Source organism: Tympanuchus pallidicinctus, unplaced genomic scaffold (assembly GCF_026119805.1).
Source record: "Tympanuchus pallidicinctus isolate F22 unplaced genomic scaffold, pur_lepc_1.0 scaffold8, whole genome shotgun sequence".
Lineage (NCBI taxonomy): Eukaryota > Metazoa > Chordata > Aves > Galliformes > Phasianidae > Tympanuchus > Tympanuchus pallidicinctus.
Window position 1 is genome coordinate 17,128,006 of NW_026294802.1, and position 6,753 is coordinate 17,134,758.

Sequence of the window (6,753 nt, forward strand, 5' to 3'; positions counted from 1 at the left end):
GTTATCAAAACTATGTTTCCTGCCTGTACTCTTGACGAGATTTCTGAGCTGGGCAACTAGTACAGAATAATTCTTCATGTTTTGTCCTATTCTGAGCAGAAACATGGGGTTTTTTGTTTGTTTGTTTGTTTTTAATCAGTCAGTGTAAATCCCTCAAAAATGCTGGTTTTTCTCCTTCAAAACAGAAGTTGTATTAGAAACTCAAGATTTCCTTCCTGAAGTACAGAAAATGGATTCTGATGTTCATTATACTCCAGTATGCAAGAACAATATTCGGTACCACTCTGTAAATTATCTAGTGTTACAGAATGCTGTGAAGCACCAAATGCACTGAATTGAAACTAATGTTTGAAGTAGGATGCAAAGTACCCACTGAAATGTGCTTGCCAAATGCTGTTAGTGGGAGCTCTACATCTTTCATACTGCATTTCTAAATGCACAGTTTTATGATGTCAATACCTCATTTTCAGCACCATTATCTTGTTCCATACATTGAAATCCAACTCAGACATCCCAAGCACAGCTTATTACAGGGCTCTGAACACGCTGCTGTGGAGGAAGCAGTCAGAATTTTCCTGATATCAGTGACTAGAAAACAACTCATCTGAAAATACAATCTTAACTCTTCATCTCGTACTGGTGTTTTAGCATACTTTGTTTTTTCATTATGCTATCAAAATGTTAGTTTGGTATGAATCCACAAGAGGGTAGCTGCACAACTACCTTGTGGCATAGTATTCTTGTGCATCTTTCCTGTAGATAAGCTGATCAAGTAGATTTGGACATGAGCCTGGATACAATTTTATGATATACTCTACCTCATTAATCAATTTCTAAGTTACCCACTGTCTTTTCAGAAAATCCACCCATTTCAGCTGATGCAGTGCTCTTGCCTGAGCTTGCACTGAACTCTGTATGCTGCTGAGCAGCTGTTCTCTTTGCTGCAAACCAACTTCTCATTGCAGGAAAGGCTCTGAAAACTTAGTCAAGTTAAAAAAAAAAAAATAAATTGAGAAGCCTTTTTGTTATAGGAGTGTTACATAATAATGCATGGATTATTATTAGTGTGGCAGTCTAGTCACACTGAATAATCAGGTAATCAGTTTTTGGACCGGTAAGGAAGTAAGGAAATTACCTGACGAGTCATGCCATGCAGCAGCACCTCCCAGCCCTGCTGAGAATGGACACTGCCTCAGCCACGCTGCCCTGCTATTGGGCAGCTCTTTGGTGGAACACCTACAGACATTTCTTGATGTGTTCCCTTCAAAAGCACTGTAATTTCTTAAAGAACAAAACTAGGGAACTTGTATTTGACTTGCTAGTTTCATACCAGCACCTTTGGCTACATGTAGCCATGGTTTAGACCTATGAAGGCGTTTCTGCAGAGCTGGCAGTTCCTTATCAGTCTTTACTATAGCTTTATTACTGTACTGCTATTTTTACTAGTATTTCTCCCTCATCCACAGTAACAACTCTAGGTGGCAGGTACACCCACAGGTACACTTGAATCTTGGGGTAATGCTCACATGCCACTAAAAAGCTTTGCAATTAAAACTGAAGAGTCATCACTCCTCATATGAGAAAGATATTGACTATTTCACAGCACATACAGTATTTATATAATTACAATCGGTGGTAAAATAGATAAATTAAGCTTCTAGGATATAGGCATGGAGTTCATAAAAAGATCACCAAATTGTGCTCAAGATGTGGATTTATACTGCTCTTAATTTGAACTATGAATGTAGATAAGTGAAAGCCACATTTACCCTTGCATGAATTGCTTAACAATTGTGTTAGTACTCCTGCTTTACAAGTGTAGCCATCAGAGCATTCATTAGGAGTGGCACTTGGAGTACTGGCTCCCAGAATTTTCAGCTGCCACTGAGAATCCATCCAATTTGAGAGTACAAGTCATTAAATCAGAAAGTTCTGGGAAGTAAAAAATTGGTTTTGCTTGGATTTCAGCACCATTGCCAGTTTTCAAGCCCATTATTTTTTGGTGACATGATTACATCAATTACAGTGAATTATATCCATGTATTACAACAAAAATTTTAAAAAGCAGTAATACAATCAACTGAATAATATATACTTGATTATACTTTTCACTACAAAGACATTCGGCCCCCTGTTGTCAGCAAGTATTACACTATTACATATATTTTAAGAACTGTAACAGAACTAGGAATTCAGACGGGCCCTTTTGCAGTAGCACCCCATTCAACACAGGATCCACTAAGACCCCATTCACAATACAAACCTTTCTGCTTCCTGGCACCTACGCAGAACCTTGCTAATCCCACCCTATTATCAACACAAGACAAGAGACATTAACCAGTCCTTACACGTGAATCCATCTAGGAATCATAGAGATCAGGGCCCCATCTGCAAGCCAGAAAATTCACTGAGTTCATGACCCATTTCCTTATTAACACCTTAATCAGAGATCCTCCAGATATAAGTGGGAGCAGACTACGGGTCAAGTGATTTGTCCTGTCACCACTGTCCCTTGCCAGTCATCCTCTTTCCCAGACACCTTCAGAGGCTTCTGAACCCCTGAGTGGAAGCACCCCATCACTGACCAACACACTTCTTTGTCTAGACATAAGCCTATAATGGCCAGAAACACAAGTGCATTCCCATGCATATTACTGGATATTCCTTGTACATTGTAGCTTGTGATAAGCCAGATGCTCATAGTGTTTTGAGCACATTATGAGCATATAAGGGAATTCTCCATCACACAAGCTTTTACCATAGACACAGAAGAGACAACGGTGCCCTGAATACCTCCACACGCTTGTCAAAATGTTTCCACCAGTATCTACCAGTTTTAAAGTAAGCATACATTAATTCAATAATATCATGGTTGAGAACACGCCACTATTTCTGATACTTTTTAAACCAAGAGAAAAATTGTTTGAAAAAGTATTACTTGGTACAATCTTAAATTCTACATGGAGCTTCTGTGGTCTAATCCTTCCTTGGGAGCAGACAAAGCTGTCTGGCAGCAGAAAGCTATTTAACTTAAGTAGTAAAACTGCTGATTGAACTAAGTTCTGATGTGTAAAAAAGAAATAATCACTTACCTGTAGACTCTAGACTTAAAGTTTCTTGACTACTGCTGCTGTACGAAGGCACTGGAGTGATAGAAAGTGAAGCTGGACAGGAGAATGGATATACGTCATTTTGTCTAGGAAAACATTGAAATGCTGGACCACAGGCATCTTCAGATAGGATGAGAGAGAGATGAGGGTTCCCATACACATGTATATTTTTCCAGCGAAGCAGTCCTACTGCAAGAGTGCCAGCAGTGTCGGAACCTGACAATAAACACCTGAAGTTAAAACTTGTGTCCTTGTTATGTAGTAACTTATGATTTTGGAGAAGGAAGCTATAATAAGGTAATATAATTTCTATTTAGATTTATATGAAGTAGTCACTGATAGATAGACACATACATCAAGGTCTCTCAAGTGTGGCCACTCTATACAAAGAGCAGGGTAGCAGTGTAGAAAGTTCAGTGAAATATAAAACACTGTTAGATAATAGTGAGCACTATTATTAGTAGGAGACTTATTAGCAGCAGATATCATTTAACAAAAATCCTTAATTCCTACTTTCATCCCCTTCTTTAGGCAAAATTTTGGTTCATGTTTTTCTTGGAACCAGGATTGGAGATTTTCTAGGTAACTCCACTGTATTGTTAGATCACTGTTGGAAATAGGCAACACGTTTCAGCATATCAGTAATACTGGCAGTAGAGCTAGCAATGCATAGCTTTGTCTTGGCATATCTGAACCACGGCTTTTTAGTCAATTTTTCTTGTTCTTATTTAGACTTCTCTGAATACAGGTACCTACCTACTAAATAACTTATATCATAGTGCCTGATTACTTTATTAAAAATCATAGAATCACAGAATCATAGAATTGCTCTATGGTTGGGAAAGACCTTAGAGATCATCAAGTCCAACCACAACCCAACTACACCACTCTGACTCTAACAACCCTCTGCTAAATCACATCCCCGAGCATCACATCCAAACGGAATTTAAACTCATTCAGGGGTGGTGACTCAACACCAGTGTTGAGGAAAATGAAAGTATTAACACATCCACACATGATATAGAACTTACAGCTACTTTTTAACTTGGATATAACAATGAAAAATCCATAAGTACTTCTAGCATCTTACTCTACGTCCAGATTTTTGAAATAAGCTTGCAGCCCCTCTTTCTCCATTACCATTTCCAGCAGACATTGATTTTCACTTTTAGCAATAAATAATCATTCTACAAACTCATCTGAAAGCACATTATTGATTTTTTTTTCTGTGAAAAAAGAAAACTCCAAACCACAAATATAACACATGGAGGAGACTTAGTTTTCTTAGTTTAATCGATTCAGGAACATGCTGCCTGTATTAAAACTCCAGTTTCACTCTGAGGTTTATCTGTTAAAGAGTACATGCTGTACAGACTGAGACTGACAAACTAAATTTATAAATAAAAACTAATCAGAAGCTTTGAATGAAGACAAGACCCTCCAAGGTTTTAGCTGATGTGGCTACCAAGATTAAACAAAGTAAATAACAACTGTCACCATAACCACTTTTTGCAGCCACACTAACAAAAATATTGTGTACAGAAATGTGTATGTACTGATAGTACATGAGTGCACCCAGATATAAATATCTAGATAGACATCTATTCTAGATAGACACAGAAGCATGAGAGAGGGAGAACCTGGGACACTCAGTGAATGTTGATTCTAAATTACTTAGTTGCAAATCCATAACAGTTGCGTCTGGTGAAGTTGTGGAAAGCTTTTAAAGAAAAAGAAAAAAAAAAAAGAAAAAGAAATAAAATAAAAGGCCCCAAACATGTACCACTTCAAAAAACACTTTATAAAATAGTTGTCAGAACTCACAAATCTATCTTCCAGGGTGTACACGAATCTGTGGATCACAACCATAAACAAGGACCTGGCTAACCTTGCTGCTGCATGGACAGATGTGCTCAACTGCATGGCAGCAAAGCAGCAGCTGAGACAAAACAAAGTACTCAAATAAGAAACACTGCAGTGATATCTGAACAAAATCTGTGCCATGATTTTCTCAATTTGAAGCAACCACAGAAAGCTCTACGTCTCAGTGCAGCTCCTCGATTGCACGGCAGGGAAGGGGTTGCTGAGATGAGCTGAAGAGGGCTTCACAGCCTAACAGCGTACGGCTGGAAGCACAGCAGCACTTAGGAATCTGTGACGGCGTTCCTGCCATGAGCTTAATGCTGTTCCCTGGTGCGCTGGTACGGCTATGCTTCACAGAACAACAAGTACACAGACGCTTCATTAGGTAAATGTAAATTAAATTATACATTGTGGAACTTTTTCTTCCAGTGTAGACGACAGAAATGGGCTTGATATTTGCCTAGAGCTGTGCAGATGCATTGCCCCAAGGAGTCAACGGATTCAAACCTGGCTACCCCAGTCCCTCAGGTTTCCTATCAGCCAACAAGTTTTTGTGCTGTCCTGCTCTAGATCCCTTCCTCCCTCTCTTCCCTTTCCATAGCATTCTATGAAGCAGTGGATCTACATCACCAGGTTGTCACTGCTGCACACAGATGCTCCCAGGCTGGTTCTCTCACAGACTCCACCATGCAAAAAACTCCCTGAAAACCTATATATATATATATATATATTTTTTTTTTAATTTTTAATATCCTCATAAACCAGTAATCCTTAAAAACAATCCCTAATATTCTTCCTCCTCTACCACCACTACAGGGCCGTACACAAATGCATAACACAGTAAACTCCTGTCTCTGCCCCGTGACATAACAAACCTGAACTACCTAAACAAGAAAAAAAAAAATATTTACCCTGTGTGGTCTGTGAGTCTGCTCTGCCCGGGCTGCAGGCTGATGATGCTGTGGCAAGGTGACAGCGGCCGGTCCCCTGCGCCCCACGCACCCGCAGACCCCTGCTGCCGGTGGGGGTGCGGGATGCCCCCATCCTGCAGAGCCTCTTCCCTCTGCCGCTACCGCCCAGAGCCTGCAAGGTGCACGCTGTCACATGCTACAAGCTCAGTCCTGCTACACAAAGCTTCTTTTCCTTTTCCTCCTCCTCTCTCCTTTGCCAGCTCGTCCCAACCCTCACAGTCAGACAGACACGGATGCTGCTTCAGCCAGGCTGCTCCGTCGGGATCCAAACTCCATCAGAGGAGGGAAAAAAGGCACCAGCATGCTCAGGAGGCTTTGCAGAGACACACAAGTGTTTGTTCAGTTAGCACTTTCTCAGTGCACAGCCCTCCCTGAGTGACAGTGGTAAGGACAACCAGGCTCAGCAGTGTCACACGAGGGCATGAGCTTGCTGAAGGCTGAGCCAAATGCACCTACGGGGAAGATAGTATGGCAAAAAGATTGCACGTATGGAGAGCTAACCCCCACAGCATTCCTTTGACAAAAACACAGGAGATTTTGGGGATTAACTTCAACCCTATGTTTCTGAACAGGCTGATCTCCTGCCTCACCTGCCCCTGCCCAGGGCACAAGGCAGAAAGCCCAACAGAGTTTGGAGAGACTCATAACAACCATCAAGTCTAACTCCCAGCTCCACACAGGGCTGCTCAGAAATCAAACCCTGTGTCTGAGAACCTTATCCAAATTGTTCTTGAAGTCCTGAAGCTTGGGGTCATGACCACCGCCCTGGGGAGCCTGTTCCAGAGCCTGACCATCCTCTGATGAAGAAT